We start from the raw sequence: 16,642 nt of genomic DNA, 5'->3' as shown, positions 1-16,642 counted from the left end.
AGACTAGATTATAACCTCTTGCTTCGCGCTTTAGGAGCTATTATGTAATTAAACGTGTGTTTCCCACAGGAGGAGTGCTTGTGGAATACCGCTCACTATTTTTATTTCCCTTGATAAGAAAACGTTCCAGGAACCACTAATTATCCCAACACCTAATTCATATCGCCATAATAGATACGGTAGTAGGAGTTGTGTAAAGGTTTGGAAATTTCGGCCGATACGTAGCCTGCAGATTTGTATCTAAAGAATTACAAGTGTAGAATCCTTTTGAGATCACAGCTGCATCGCCATCGACCGCCATCAATCTGCTGCAGCCAGCTAACCTAATCGACTTGATGGCCTCCGGCCAATCTCCCTTTGCTGCCATCGTCATCATCAGATATCGCGCTTCACGAGCGCACGCATTGCTTCTTTCTCCTTACCGCTCGATGTTCCATTAAAGACAGACCTCCATGGTCACTTCTCTCCCCCCTTGACGGTCGAGTCTCGTCCTTGGGGGGTCGACGGATCCCACAACTTGGTGCCGAAACGACCCGGGACTCGTGTCTGCCAGGCCGACACAGACAAGCAGGACCGACAGCCTTTCTTCGACGGCTTCTGCTTGAGAGACCGGCGGACCTACCTCCAAGGACCAAGGATGACTTCGATCGAGCGGAAGCTGCTGCGACGAACCGCCCTTCGGGACCAGCTTTCAGCTGCCTTGTCCGAAATAGAAGACGGCTTCCGAAGTGGCACCCTGACCACGGCGATGGACGCGGCGGTATTCTTGGAGAGGATCGAGGCCATGCATCGACCGATCCAGAAGCTGGACGCCGACATTTTTCTGGAAGCGACGGAGGAAATGGTCACAGAAGAGACCTCCAGCGCGACTTTGTTCAGTGACAAGGTGGTGAAGATCATGGCGGAACTTCGCTACAGATCTCGAGACCAGCAGGCTGGTGAGTCTCTCGTTTTGCCTTCTGTAACGAGACCGCCTCATAGCGAGCCCTCGACCACCAGAACGAAGCTACCGACAATAGAACTGGCGAAGTTTGATGGAGACCGTCATAATTGGACGAGATTCTGGAGTCAATTTGAATACGCCATACACAAGAATTCGGAACTGCGAGCGATTGAGAAGTTTCATTATTTGACCAACCTACTTACCGGCTCAGCCGCTTCCGCAGTAACTGGGCTCCCCATTACAGAACAGTGCTATAACGACGCAATAGAAATACTCCTGAAGCGGTTCGCCGATCGGACTCGAATTGCGCAAGACCATCTACGGGCACTGATTGACATCAGAGCAGTTTCGTCGTCGAGTGACGTCGCACAACTTCGAAAGCTTTACGACGAGGTGCAGATACACTGCAGAAGCTTGAATGCACTTGGCACAAGCCCAGAGACCTATTGTGTTATGCTACGTGAGATACTTCTTCGGGCACTCCCCCGAGACATGGTCCTGAGGTACCACCGGCATTCTAAGACGTCGTCTACTGCTTTATCGTCAACCGGAGTGGAGCGTCAGCACCAACTAACAGACCACAAGAAACAGTTCGACGATTTGATTAACTTCTTTGGAGTCGAACTTGAGTGTCTGGAAGCAGTTACACTGAGCGTGCCTCTGAGAACGAAGTTTAAGGCGAATGTCGAACCAAGGGAACAGCGTCAAACAGCAACTTTGAAACATCGACATTCTGCGGCAGCCCCGTATGCCGCAGCTAATGAGACGCGACAGTGCCTCTTTTGTTCCGGCCTGCACGATACAGTGTCTTGCTCGGATAAGAAAATCACTATGGAGCAAAAGAAGTCTCTCCTCGCAAAACACGGACGTTGTTTCCGCTGTCTGACCCATGGACACATCGCTCGACAGTGTAAAAGGAAGATTGTTTGCCCATATTGCAAACGACGGCACGTTCCCTCAATGTGCAACGAAGACCTAGAAGAATCAAAGAAAAACATGTATTTTGCCGGCGCAAGTTACGAACTTGCTGTTCCCTCCAACCAGGCAGGTGACAATTCCGAAGGTGACCTAGGTGACAATTGCGAAGGAGCAGAGCGAAGAACTGGTCACTTGGCCAAGAACGACGACCAGAACTTTTACCTAGCATGCGGTACCTCAGACGAGAACTTATCAAAGAAAACGGAAAGCCAGCCACTGATGCATTCGGCGTCGTGGGAAGGACCCTCAGGGATCTCTTCTACGAGCAACTCACCCCACGAACCGAAGAAGTTTCCTATGCAGCCACAGCAAATAACCGATGAAACAAGTCCACAGACCCCTAAAATTAAGATATGTACCTCGAATTCGGCAGAGAAGAACCCATTGGGCTTTCTACTACAAACCCCCTCCGTAGTTACGCGATCGTGTCGATTTGTCTGCAGCCTTCGGAACCGGAGACGAATCCGCGGGCTTCCCACGACTGCGCTTTCGACCACTGATACATTCTGGATAACACAGGACTACGGAATCCACGGCTTGAAAGGACCACGTTTCCCCAAGACTGCTTCTTCAGGGAGCCGCGCCCACATCGACATTTTCTACGGTGCCAATACAAGGGCCATTCGTCTCGTACTGGACCCCGACAACAGTGTGCGAAAACGACACCGCTTTGTATCGTGCCGTCGGGTACGCCAGACTATACGCACAGACTGCGCAGGGACTTGCATCATGGCTGCCCTTTCAACGTCTCTGCCGTTTATAAGAATGCTCGCTCCACGCCGTTGGGGGCCGGGAAGATGTAGAATCCTTTTGAGATCACAGCTGCATCGCCATCGACCGCCATCAATCTGCTGCAGCCAGCTAACCTAATCGACTTGATGGCCTCCGGCCAATCTCCCTTTGCTGCCATCGTCATCATCAGATATCGCGCTTCACGAGCGCACGCATTGCTTCTTTCTCCTTACCGCTCGATGTTCCATTAAAGACAGACCTCCATGGTCACTTCTCTCCCCCCTTGACGGTCGAGTCTCGTCCTTGGGGGGTCGACGGATCCCACAACAAGTAATGCATTACTTGTAATCGATTACATTTTACTGTTTTAGTAACGCTTACAATATTTCCTTTAAGAAGGAATGATTCGCGTTATTTCATTACGTTTTGTTGTACTGGAATGCATAATCACCCAGTAAAATATTTCTGGACTCTTTTTCGTCTCGATAAAGGTTCTGGAGTCCCCCAGTGCAGGGCAAAAGCGATCAGTAATTTTCTTTGCTTTTTTTTCTTTTTCGAAACCGCTAAAGCACCGAACCTCGCCGATTAGTACGCCGCTTCACTATGCTTCGCCTCATAAACTCTTTTTGGTGCACCGGAGACTGAGCCCGGGTACAGAAAATGACCATATCCAACCTCTTTTGATGAGTAATAGGGATAAACAGCGGTCTTTGTTTTATTTTATGTTTTTTTTTGCGACAGCGATTGGAAATGTTTGACGCAGACAGTTTCAGTATGGTCCCTAGAAAGATTTGCTAGTCTGATGTGGACGGCCGCGAAGGGGGCTCCTCCGTGATGCATGCACACTCTATGAAAAAAGGGTAGAAAAAGGGAGAAATCGAGGGTTTTCTCCCCCGGACCAGCGAGATTCTCCCTTTAGCTAATTACACGTAGCGCCCTCTGTACGGCCTCTACGAAACACCAAAACGGGGGAGGAAATATTCTCCTCTGTGGTCTGCAATCTGCTGTCGGCGCGGTCGGCGCCGACGCCGAAAACGAAACCGTTCCTCGTTGCACTGTGGCTTTCGCCGATCGGGCGCATACGACGACTATGAGCAACACCTCCCCTGCGGTGCGCTGCTTGCTTGTTTTCTCGCTGTCTTTCTTTTTTATTATTACCATGTGCCCGCCGCGCTAACGCACGGCTACCCAGCCGTGTGTTTGAAGCACATTCTGTGGGCACCGTTGTATGCTTGCTGTGGGCGACTCGCCTGCGCCCTGTTCAACGTTACCGCTGCATTTGTGGACGTTTTATACTGACGCCGAAGGGTGAAAGAGGTCAGCTATGATAGTAAACTGCCCCTTTTTTCGTCAACGAGCACGGACCACAGCATATTGACGCATCAGTTACCAACAACAAAAGGCCCCCATTCGGTCTTGGCTGAATGGTTGCCAGACCAGTAGTGCGCTTCTACGCTAAAAGAGCGAAGGCGAGGCAATGAGTGTAATTACCCAAACATACCTGCCGTACTGTTTCGTGAAACGTATTTTCTTCTTTGAGCTATTTTACTGCTTCTTAAAAAAACTCAAATTAATAAAAGTTTGCACTTGCACGGGCTACATTTGATGAAATAACAAAACCCACCTAAAGCTTACGCTCTGCCGTGGGTTATCGAAACAAGCAACAATCTCACTGTTCCTACCTGCATTCTCGGAATCAGGGTTATAAATACTTTGTCGCCGTTTCAATTAGAGGTGGGCAAAACGCCTTACTTCAGTGAGCGGCTCAGAACGGCTCAGTTCACTGAAGTGAACCGGTTCATTTGAACGGTTCAGCGGTTCATTTAGGTCTGTAACCTGTGTTAGCATGCATAATCTAAATTATTACTCAATTGTTATTGAGTCATTTATTTTGTAACAACATCCGGTGTATTTGTGCTGAAAAGAACTGTCCTCACCATCATTACAAAAGTTACTCCGTGAAAACATGTTCTACTGTTTCGGCTTTCGCACACAGCGTACCCATGTTTGACCAACCAATAAACAGCCCCTTCTCCTCCATCCATGTTTTAACTGGCAGTGTTCCTGTATGTAACTTGAAAAAAAAAAGTTTTCACGGATGCTGGGACTGCCATTTTTTTCACACGGGATAACACATCCTGCCCAGGACCAGAACTAAACATTTCACGATAACGTGGTACGGGGAACAGCATCTCCTTCAAATGATTTGTAAGGGTTTTTCTCGAAACAGTGGCTAAATATTCTACCGAAAATCTCACACTAAGAAAACGAAAAGACTCAACCACTTCCTTCATATAGCCTTTCACGGCACCTAATCTATCACTTACAGAAGAAACAATATACATAGGCAATGCATTTACTAATGTAATCTGCATTAAAGTGCGAAGAAATGGATCACGTGTATTGCGCAGAAACATAAACCGGTTCACAAGCTGGCGAACAAATACATGACACAGGCCAACACCCCCATGCCCTTCGTCGAAGCCTGTCTGCTCCACCGCGTAAGAACAGACTCAGCCCGTACACCAGCTTGGCTACATAAAATCAACATTGTTTCATCCCCTTTGTGCCCCTCGTGCAGTGTGACTGGTGACATTGATCACTTCATTATGAACTGCTCCAAAACCAACCCTGAGCGGACGAACTTTTTTCGTGATCTCCAGAAGTTAGGAGTGCCCCATGCTACATCGGAGGACATTATTTTTCCTAGGGACCACTGGATTGTGCGAAGAGATGTGTCTCATCTCCTACTCGGATTCTTGCAGTCCACAGGACTAAGTGAGGTGTGGTGACATAGCGGGTCTGTTATTTTAGGACTAAGTGATGTGTTATGACTTTGAGAGATTTGATATGGTATTGGGGACGATTAGGCGGAGCAATTGCCGGCAGCTATGCAAGGCTAAGTCCGCCTTATTCAACAATACTTACTACTACTACTACTACCCCCATGCCTTACTCGGCGAAAAAGGTTACTCCGACTGGAACGCTCCCACACCGATGACCAGATAAAGGCTGCGAATACTCTGTGCATTCGCTGCACGTGGACTCGTGAACAGTGAAGCACCTGCAGCACATACCACAGCTTTGCCAAAAGAAAAAGGTTGCATACCGTGGCTCGTGCGAAAACAGACAATGCGTGACCGCCCCACTTCGTTGTTTTTTCGCGCAGCTTCGCCGTCTAGGATTCCCAGTACTCGCCGCTATCCTGATAGCGCTCCAGCGGAACTCCGAGATAACGCGCTGGTGTACGCGACCGAGACACGGTTTCAAATACAGATGGTGTTGACCCCCACTCCCCATGAAAAAACCCCGCACACTTGGCCCAATTAACACAGCTGTTAGTAAGACTACAAAACTCCCCTGTTATCGATATGGCTGCGCTTACACTCTCCTCGTCTTCACAAAAAACCGCCACATCATCCGCGTATGTTAGTAACTTCACCTCGCATGTGTGTCACTGAAAACCACGTACTCCACTGTCATTAATTATTCTTAAACAAAAGGGTTCCAAATAAATTGCAAACAGGAGAGGAGATGCTGGACATCCTTGTCGCACAGAAGACAGTACAGGAATACTTCCCGTGACATTCTTGTTGATTATAAGTTGCGTGCAGCAGTGAGAGTACGCCATACGCACTCCCTGTATAATCACATCATCAACATTTATATGCTCCAAAATACAAAAAAGAATCTCATGGCACACTCGGTCGAACGCTCTCTCGAAATCAATCTGAAGCATAGCGACCCTTTTAAAAAACATATCACAACACTCCAGCACACTGCGCGCAACATGAACATTTGTTACTATACTCCTCCCCTTTATACCACAGGTCTGATGCGGCCCTACTACACTTGTTATAACACTCTGCACTCGTTGCGCTGCGATCTTCATAAGGATTTTATAATCTACATTGGCCAATGTAATCGGCCGGTACCCAGAAACCGACTGAAGTTTAACACGGTCTTCTGATTTGGGTATGAGGACCATGTGTGTGCGACCAAACGACGGCGGAAGTACCTTGGACTCGTAGGCCTCGCGAAAGACCATAAATAAAAACGGAGTTACTATATCTGAGAACCTTTTATAAAAATCCGCACCAAGCCCGTCAGGTCCTGGCGACTTACCTACTTTTAACTCCGATATTACCGTCTGAATTTCGCCAAGCGATATCGGTCGTTCTAACTCCTCCCTCACATCGTCTCCCAACCTTGGCATGGCTGGAAGAAAGTCTCGCTTGAACTCATCAGTTTTTGGAACTGTGGGGCTAAACAATCTGTGTAATGTTCTTGAAACGCACTTTTTATGTTCTCTTTGTCACTGGTAAGCGCGCCTCGCCAATATATTTCCTCGATACCATTCCCTCTCGCGTACCGTGCTTCGTCTTTTATCGCTCGCTTTGTTGGCGCTTCGCCGGCCAAAAACACCTCGGCCCTCGCCCTCACGGTCGCTCCCCGATATCTTTCTATATCGATGGCTTCCAGCTTATTTTTAATAGTTCTAATATCTTCTTTGTATGCCCCAGGCATTTCGCTTTCGAGTTTTACCATGTGTTGCAGATTATTTCTGAGTTTGTTTTCCACTTCCCTCTCTTGCCGTTTAAGCACTGTCCCCCTCTCCATCGCTACCATTTTGCATTCCTGTTTGAATACCTCCCATCTTTCCCGCCAGCTGCTGATTTCGTCATTTGTTTGTTGTTCTGCAATTTCCTGTACTCTATCCGTGAATGTGGTGTCTTGTAATAATTTTACATTAAATTTCCAAAGTTCCCAGCTGAACTTCTTACAATCCTCCCTCCTTTCCCCCAACAAAAATGAAACCAGGCAGTGGTCACTAAAAGAGACACTATCGACCGAGTAGTTCTTGCACGCCGCAGCGAGCTCGAAAGATACGTATGCACGATCCAGCCGCGCATGGCTCGTGCCCTGAAAGTGCGTGAATTTTAAAGCACTTCTGTTAACCGCACAGTGTGCTACATCGGCTAGTTCGCAGTCTTCAAGAACTTCTGTCAAGACCCTTGCACTCTGATCAATTGTTCGCGGCGACACATTTCTGTCTCTTCGTTCTAACACACAATTGAAGTCGCCCAATAAAATTACTCTTTCTTGCTTCTTTAAATAATGAGACAACCCTTCGAAAAAACCCGTCCTGTCCCTTGCAACATTTGGTGCATAGATACACACTGCACGAAAATCTACCCCACAGTAGCTGAAATCACAACACACAAGCCTGCCAGTTTCGCTCGAAATAACTGATCGTACACGAATGACAACTGAATTTCTAACCAAAATACAACACCCCCCAGAAGTTCCCACAGAATGACTCACGCAAACGCTGTAACGCCCACTAAACGGCCTTATCATGCTCTCGGTGCTGCCTTCGCTTTCAATTTTTGTTTCTTGAATGGCCATTATATCTATTTCTTTGTCGTCCATAATCCTTCGCAGCTGATACTGCTTGCGCCTGGCCCCAAGCCCTCTTACGTTTAATGTAGAAATGCGAAGTGGCGTATTTAAAGTAGCCATTACATCGAATTAAAGCACACCAAGAGCATAAAAAACAAAGACCAGCTCAACGAACCCTAGCCTCCAGTGTAGCGACGGCGGATATCCCAAGTGTGTTGCCGTGCTTTTGTCAATAGTAGCTGCTCAACACTCCCCGGAGACCGTTGCTCGTTGCGCTGCAGTGCACGGAGAACATCACTGGGCCTTATTGACATTGCAGGGACGCAAAAGGAGCTTCACGTTAAGTGTCCGGTGGCTTCCTGGGCCGCTCCGCGTTGATGTTCGGCTTCACTTTAACCGATGCCCGTCGAGCATGCGTCGGAGCTTTCACCGGCGGCTCGTCACCGCTCGGCACGGCGGTGCTGGCCTGTTTTTCTTCGACAGCATCCCTTGCACGCTTTGCAGAACCAGAAAGAACACCTGCCATCTCAACCTCTTCTTCTTCCTTGCTTTTTTCTCCCTCCGACGCCAAAAGTGGTGCTTCGGCCAAGCCTGAACTGTCTGTGGGGATTTGGTTGCCCTGCACGTCCGGGGATTCGGTGGGAGTGTCTCCTTCGGCGGGTGGTTCGGCGCTCGGCGCCCCGGCGGCTGCAGGTTCAGGGGGTGTTGCCTCCTTCACCGCGTCCTCGTCCTTGCCCTTCAAAGCGCTCTCCGCGTCTTCGGCGTCCATCACGTACTCGGACTTGTGGTCGTCATCCCCTGGTCCGGCAACGTTCGCTTAAAGGGGCCATGAAAGGCATTTTGAGCACACTAAATGAAGTAGCGCAATCGTTAGATTGGGTCGTCAAGGTCATCTGGGCCAAGTATTACTCTTCTACGCGCAGCGGAAAGCTCACACTTTTGTTGCAAAGTTTGTCGCTTTTTTCTCACCCTTTCCTTCGTGTTTTTGGACGCCGCCATCTTCACATGTCTACATCATCGATTCCCAGATGTTCGTCATGAGCTAGACATCCTGCTATTGGGCGGCTTTTTCACGGACTTCCGGCAAAGAGATGAGTCGTCTGCTCAGCGTCGACTCGCCGGCTGATCTGCCAGGGGAGTGTCGGAGTGCTTGAACATTTTACGACAAACGAAACAAGTGTAAACAAACGCTTAACCGTTCGTATTGAATGCAACACGGCCATAACACGACATGGATATTCTCTTACCGGCGTACGTTCCATAAAGAAAGCGTTGAAGCCCCGTGGCACTTCTTTCGTGCAATCGCCCTGAGCCGAATGCCCGGGTTTGACGCATACATTTTATTCAACACCCGCCGCGGTGGCTCAGTAGCTAAGGCGTTCCGCTGCTGAGCACGAGGTCGCGGGTTCGATTCCCGGCCGCGGCGGCCGCTTTTCTGATGGAGGCGAAAAGCAAAAACGCCCGTGTGTACGAGATTTCGGCGCACGTTAAAGATCCCCATGTGGTCAAAATTAATCCGGAGCCCTCCACTACGGCGTGCCTCATCGCCTGCGTTGCGTCGGCGCGTTAACCCCTACAATCAATCAATCATTTTATTCAACTTCAAAACAATCCTGAGATGCGTTTCTAACGAACACAACGTCATAACATGCGTTGCAAGTCTGAACCGCGATTGACAGACGATGGTTTGCCTCCTCCTGCCCGTCGTAAATTCGGCACTCACCTCGCGCGCGGTTTGCGGGGACGAACAGCAAGTCACTTAACTCTGGCGCGCAAGCCGAGATGGCTTTTAGCCACGCACACTGCACATACCCCATGCGAGGTTGAGTCGTACGTCGCTCGAGAAAGATAATCCAGGCCATGGGAAGCACTATCCACCCGCAGAAGCACAACGTCGCATTTCATCGCGAAACAAAGGCGTCCACAACACACACACCATCGCCTCCTGTAATGCCAAACGCATCTCATACTTCCTAATGAGAGTGAGTGGTACGCCTGCAGTGCCCACATGTCGCGAGGTGGGGCCCCGAGCTGAACCGGGATCACGCAACCGTAACTGACTTCTGGGGCGGTTTGTGCCTTGTTGCCAAGGCAACCGATGTTTGAGATCGTCAAAGAAAGGCGCTCGCTCCAGCGCTAGAAAGCTCAGAGCCGCGCCGGAGCATGTTTTGCCAACGTTGCCGCTCTCCACCACGCGTCGCCCCAAGCTGAACTGGTCACATGATTGAAGCGTTTTGTGGACGGGTCTTGTGCTAAAATGTCTTTTTCGCATGGCGCCGGCAGGAATTACCACCACCGCAAAATAAGACCCGGCACCAGCGGGGCCACATCTGATACGGCGCTTTTTGGATAAACAGTGCGCGGTGCATGAAAGAGACCGAGCGCAAGATCCTCCCCAGCGGCTGCGAGTTCGCCGCCGATTAAAAGTCACGTGCTGCACTGCAGCAACGCACACCGCGAAAGGGCAAGGCCAGGCCACCGCACACATGCGGCCAGATTTTTCGTTCGCTTAGCCATCCTTGAGCGGAGTGCGGAATTCATGGTGTTGTTGCGACCGGGCGGGGGCACCCGATCCGAGCTCCGTGGCCTCCGACATACGAGTGGTAGCGTGTATGATGCGAGCGGCCAGCCGCTGTTGCAGCCGTGAAGAAGTCCAGAAGCCGTAGGCTAACGTAACTGTTTACTTCATAGCGAGAGGTGAGCCGAAGCCAAAGAACAATGCCCCGACGGGCGAGGTTACAATACAGGACTCGAGCAGAGCGACAACATCGATTCGCTGCTCTAACAGGAATGGTTTACAACGCTTGGGAGCTCTATTTATACCCGAAAGCGGTAACGGTCAAACGCAACACGTGGGAACACGCACTACACTCTTTCCAGAGTTCGTAAGCTGTTCATAGCCTCGGGCACGTTGAGTCCGAGAGAGGGGAGAGAGGAGGACTCCGTTGCGATCACCGGGGCCTGCCTCTGTGTCCTTGAAGAGCGTGGAGACGAGCCGTGCAGGCAGCCGCCGAATGCGCAGAGAGCGAAGCGTCTGACGAGGCTTTGTCGCAACTTGTTGCCGACATGATTGCGACTGTTTTCGAAGGAGCACGAGTGGCTTCGCCGCACAGCCGAGGAGTGATGCGGGGAAGTACTGCGGCGCTGGCCGATTCGTAACAGCTTCTCCGCCGGGGGTCCGAGATCCCGATGGATAAGGGTCTACAACCGTTGTCCGGAGGGATACTGTCGAAGTGAAGTGTTCGGCAGACGCTCGACTCCAGGCCTGGGCTGTACGACACTGTGCTGGAGCTTCACCGGGCGGGTCACTGGACGAGTAGTGGCTCCCCAAGAACGTCTCTGGCTTGGTCAGGCAAGCAACAGAACAACACAGGAAGACACAACCGCATCGCCGGCAAGTGCGAAGACAAATCCACACTGAAGCTCTACCAGGCTTTTAGTTGCGAAAAGTACGCGAAAAACTAACTACTCTAGTTATATTTTTGCCCAGCAGTACTTTAGACAAGTGACAAACCTGAAAGGTGACATTTCGCTTGATTGGAAATGCCCCACACAAAAAAATTGCAATCATAAAGGGCGAAACCTGTTCCAGGAAAAACAATGAAATTGAGAAAGTCAGGCGTCTACAGGCCATTTCTTGCCTTAAGGACTTCGACTTAAGCCATCAGCATTGCCATTCAGCTTCCCCTTTTTGTACCGCACTTCAAACGTATACTGCTGCAGAGCCAGACTCCAGCGTAGGAGGCGACCGTTCTTTGAGGACATCGTGTGCAGCCACGTGAGAGGGCAGTGGTCGGTCTCTACTATAAACTTCGAGCCGGCGAGGTAGCAGGCCAGTTTTTGCACTGCCCAGACGAGACACGCACGCTCCTTTTCGGAGGCGCTGTACGCTTCTTCACGAATCGTCAGCTTACGACTTGCGTACAATACTGGGTGCTCCTCATTGTCGTCAGCTTTCTGACACAAAACTACGCCCATCCCACGGTCACTAGCATCACACTGGACCACGAAGGGCTTTGTGTAGTCTGGCGAGTTCAGTACAGGGTGGCTAGTTAGAGCATTTTTCAGGTCGGCGAACGCCTGCTCTTTTGTTTCGTCCCACGCGACTGTTAGCGGTTCATTTTTACGAAGCGCGTCGGTTAGAGGGCTAGCCAGCTCAGAGTACCTCGGAATGTACCTCTGATAGTAACCTGCGATTCCCAAGAACGACCTAATGTGTGTCTTGGTTCGGGGCTGCGGGAAGTCTCGGATTGCCGCTACCTTAACTTCAGAAGGTCGGCGATGACCCCTACCTATAACGTGACCAAGGTAAGTGACTTCCGCGCGGGCCATTTGACATTTAGGTGCCTTGATCGTTAAGCCAGCTTCACGCAAACGTAAAAGCACGGAGCGCAGGTGTTCCAGATGCTCCGGCCACGAGGCGGAATAGATAGCCACGTCGTCTAAATAGGGCAACGCAAAGTCGTCGCACCCCCGTAATACTTTGTCCATGAGACTTGAAAAACAGTATGGCGCGTTTTTCAGCCCAAAACTCAAAACCTTTGGTCTGAAGGTCCCCATGGGTGAAATAAACGCCGCGTAACGGCTAGCTTCCTTCGTCAGCGGAACCTGCCAGTATCCCCGCACTAAGTCAAAAGTGGAAATGAAGCAAGCGCTGCTTACTTTCTCGATACGTTCCTCTATGTTCGGTATCGGGTAGGTTTGGTCTCTGGTGATAAGGTTTAACTTCCTATAGTCTACACATGGTCGCGGATCCTTGCCAGGAACTTCAACCAGTATCAGGGGTGAAGTATAGTCGCTCTCGCAAGCCTCTATCACATCCAGAGCCAACATTTTCTGGATTTCAGTTTCCAGAATTTCGCGCTGTCGCGGCGACACTCGATACGCCTTTGAACGCACGGGCTGGGAAGACGTAAGCTCGATGTCATGCGTTAAGAGGGAAGTTCTGCCGGGCTTATCCGAAAACCGGTCCGAGAACTCTTCCAACAGTGCCTCCAACTCACGTTTTTGGTCAGGCTCCAGCTCCGCCTTCGTTACTAGGTCGTTAACGAGTCTACTCGTGCCGTCATGGGTAAGCGGACCCAATTCCGGAATCTCGGGGGGAATCTCCTCGGGTATGTTAACTAGCATCTGCACCACCGCTTCCCGCTGCCTGTAGGGCTTTAGTAGGTTGCTGTGGTATACTTGTTGGAGCTTGCGTTTTCCAGGTACGCTCACAACGTAGTTAGTTTCAGACAATTTTTGAAGGATCTTTGCCGGGCCCTCCCACTGAACTTCTAGTTTGTGGCGTTGAGACGGCCGCAAAATCATTACCTGGTCTCCCACCTCAAACTGACGTGCCCTGGCTCCCTTGTCGTAGTAGGGTTTTGACTTTTTCTGGGCTGTGCTCATTGCGGTGCCCGCTAGCTGCTGTGCCCTATGCAAGCGGTCCATCAGCGAGAGTACGTATTCTACAACCATCGGGTCTTCGCCCCTACCTTCCCACGATTCCCGGAGGATGCGGAGGGGGGAACGTAACGAGCGCCCGTAAACAAGTTCCGCTGGCGTGAACCCGGTCGTCTCGTGAGGAGCCGTTCTCAAAGCAAACATAGCGGCCGGCAAACACAGCTCCCAGTCAGTCTTTCGTTCGTAGCACATGGCTCTGAGAACGCGCTTCATTACTGAGTGAAGCTTCTCGACAGAGTTCGACTGAGGATGGTACACGGAACTATGAATGAGTTTTACTCCGCACTTCTCGAGAAACGTCGTCGTTAGTGCGCTCGTAAAAACTGTACCCTGGTCTGACTGTATTTCCGCCGGAAAGCCAACCCTGGCGAACACTGACAGTAGGGCGTTCACAATTTCCACTGAGCTCAACTCCTTCAAGGGCACGGCCTCGGGGAACTTAGTAGCAGGACAGAGCACTGTCAAGATGTGACGGTAGCCAGAGGTCGTCACGGGCAGTGGGCCAACCGTGTCGATCACGAGACGGCGAAAAGGCTCCGTGATAACCGGCACAAGTTTCATGGGCGCTTTGGTTTTTTCTCCTGGCTTGCCCACTCTCTGGCACACATCGCAAGTGCGCACAAAGTTTTCGACGTCGCGAAAGCATCCTGGCCAGTAGTACTCCTGCAATAGGCGGTCTTTTGTTTTTCGTATGCCTAGGTGCCCTGACCACGAGTTGCCGTGTGCGAGACGCAACAAATCCTGACGATAGACCTGCGGGACAACTAATTGGTCATACTCCACCCCTCTCCGGTCTCGATACTTGCGGTAAAGTATCTCCTCCCTCGCCTGGAACCTTACGTTCTTTTTCGCAACCCCTTCAGTTACATTATCCAGTAACTTTTCCAGCGTGTGATCTTTTCTTTGCTCCGCGCTCAGTGCCGTACTACCGACGTGCAGCAACCGCTCTAAACTTTCCGACGTAGGTGCTACAAAAAGCTCTGCCAGAGAATCATCTGTTTCGGCGGGCTGCTGCTGCTGCTCGACACCCGCGATCTGAACCTGCAAGGAGGCCGACTGGCCGCGTTCGGAAGCAACGTCGGCGCTAGTCGCAGCAAGCTTCCCCACCTCCTCTCTTCGCGAATCGTTCCTGCTTTCAACCGCCGCCCCTGCTCCGAGTTCGCGAGCCTTCGAGCGCGTCAGCGCGAACACTATCCCTTCCCCGAAAACGAGTCCCCTTTCGCGCAGCAGCTGATCGGACCTGTTCGAGAAAAGATACGGATACTGTGCCGGAAGGCTGGGAGAGACAGCGGCCTCGGTTTCGAGCTTTCCGAAGGGACCATCGATGGTTATCCTGGCGATCGGAAGACACACGCTTTGCGCTTCTACGGCCTGCTTTATCCACGCGCAATCGCCCGTGAATTGGTGCGGTTCGACGTAGGACGGGTGGACCACGTCCATTGTTGCTGCGGAATCGCGAAGCACTCGGCACGGTTTGCCGTTAACTGCAAGCTCGCGTACGTAGGGCTCTAAAAGTTGTCTGCTCTCCTCATCCTGGTGTACTATGTGAAAGACAAGCTTGCCCTTTTTGCAACTAACTGCGAAATGCCCTGTCTCGCCACAATTGTAGCACGCGGACTGCTTGCGCGCTTCGAAAGCCTTTTTTCGGCGCTGTGCCTCTGCGTTTGCGATCTTTTCGTTTTCCGAGCCCGTTTCATTATTCGCGGATTCGGTCACTTTTGCTCCGCTCTTTTCGTAGGGAGCTCTGCCTTTCGGCCCTAACTTATCAGGCCTCGGCCTGAACTCTTTTTGGCCGTCTTTCGGCCCCTGCGCACCTCGACGTGCGATGAACTCGTCGGCTAGTTGAGCTGCCTTATCCACAGTATTTACCCCTGGCCTATCTTGCACCCAGAGTCTCAGGTTTTCAGGTAGGCGGCGGTAAAACTATTCAAGACCGAAGCACTCAACTACCTTGTCGTGCTCTCCGAAGGCCTTTGCCTCTTTGAGCCACTCTTCCATGTTTGCCCTCAGCTTGTAGGCGAACTCAGAGTACGACTCGCCCCTGGCTTTCTCGGCTTCACGGAACTTCTGGCGAAACGCCTCTGCTGACAGCCTGTACTTACGCAGGAGGCTAGACTTGACTTTCTCATAGTTCTCCGCCTCCTCCTTTGGCAAGCGGGCCATCACGTCGGATGCCTCACCTGGCAAAAGCGTAAGCAGCTTTTGCGGCCATGAGTCTCGGCTAAACTGGGCCCTCTCACACGTACGCTCGAAGTTGACCAAAAAAAGACCGATGTCTTCTCCTACCTTGTAGGGTCGCATTAGGTCACACATTCGCAACGTAGGTCGCTCAGTCGCCGCAGACTGTACGCTTGGCGCGCTGCTGTCACTCTCACGCCTAGGTCGAGACGCCTCGACGTCTAGACGCTTCATTTCCAGCTCATGCTGTCGCTTTTCTCGATCGAGTAGGAGCTCATGCTCTCGTCTCTTTTCCTCCTGTTCTTCCTGTTTCTGCCTCTCGCGTTCCTCACGCTGGCGCTCAGCCTCTGCAGCCTGACGTTTAGCCTCTGCCTCGGCGGCCTGACGTTTAGCGGTCTCCCTGCCATTGATGGTCTCAATGCAATCAGACAGCTCGTCATCGTCAGCGCCAACAGCGAGTATAGCCTGTATCAGCTCTGGCTTTCTCAGTGCGTCCGTAACATCCAAGCGCAACTCTTTTGCAAGCTCCAACAACTGCGGTTTTTTTAACGCTTTCAAATTCATGGCCCGTCTAGAGTACTGCTTTCCCACTGCTCCAAAAATGTTTTGCGCGAATAACCCACGCGACAAAAACACGCCCTACCAGCTATCCTCAGCAGCCTGGTAAAACTCAGTGAAGAAAAGTCCCGCACTCACCCTTGACCGCCGTGAATTCTGCGAAGTCCGAAGCCGCCTTGACGTCCGTGGTGTTGGGTCTCGCACCGCTGGCTTCAGGTGTTACGAAGTTGCCATCCGACCGCTGCCAACCAGTTGTTGCGACCGGGCGGGGGCACCCGATCCGGGCTCCGTGGCCTCCGACATACGAGTGGTAGCGTGTATGATGCGAGCGGCCAGCCGCTGTTGCAGCCGTGAAGAAGTCCAGAAGCCGTAGGCTAACGTAACTGTTTACTTCATAGCGAGAGG

General features: G+C 51.3%; 1 pseudogene; it reads right to left on the bottom strand.

Moving 5' to 3' along the window:
* Positions 1–8,396: 8,396 nt before the first annotated feature.
* LOC144156042 (uncharacterized) lies at positions 8,397–15,875 on the bottom strand (annotated as a pseudogene).
* Positions 15,876–16,642: the final 767 nt, after the last annotated feature.

This window comes from Haemaphysalis longicornis, unplaced genomic scaffold, assembly GCF_048455015.1.
Source record: "Haemaphysalis longicornis isolate Haplotype H1 unplaced genomic scaffold, Haemaphysalis longicornis Haplotype H1 scaffold_1, whole genome shotgun sequence".
In the NCBI taxonomy this organism is placed as follows: domain Eukaryota; kingdom Metazoa; phylum Arthropoda; class Arachnida; order Ixodida; family Ixodidae; genus Haemaphysalis; species Haemaphysalis longicornis.
The sequence above is the reverse complement of the archived record's forward strand: the minus strand, read 5'-3'. Positions and strand labels throughout refer to the sequence as shown.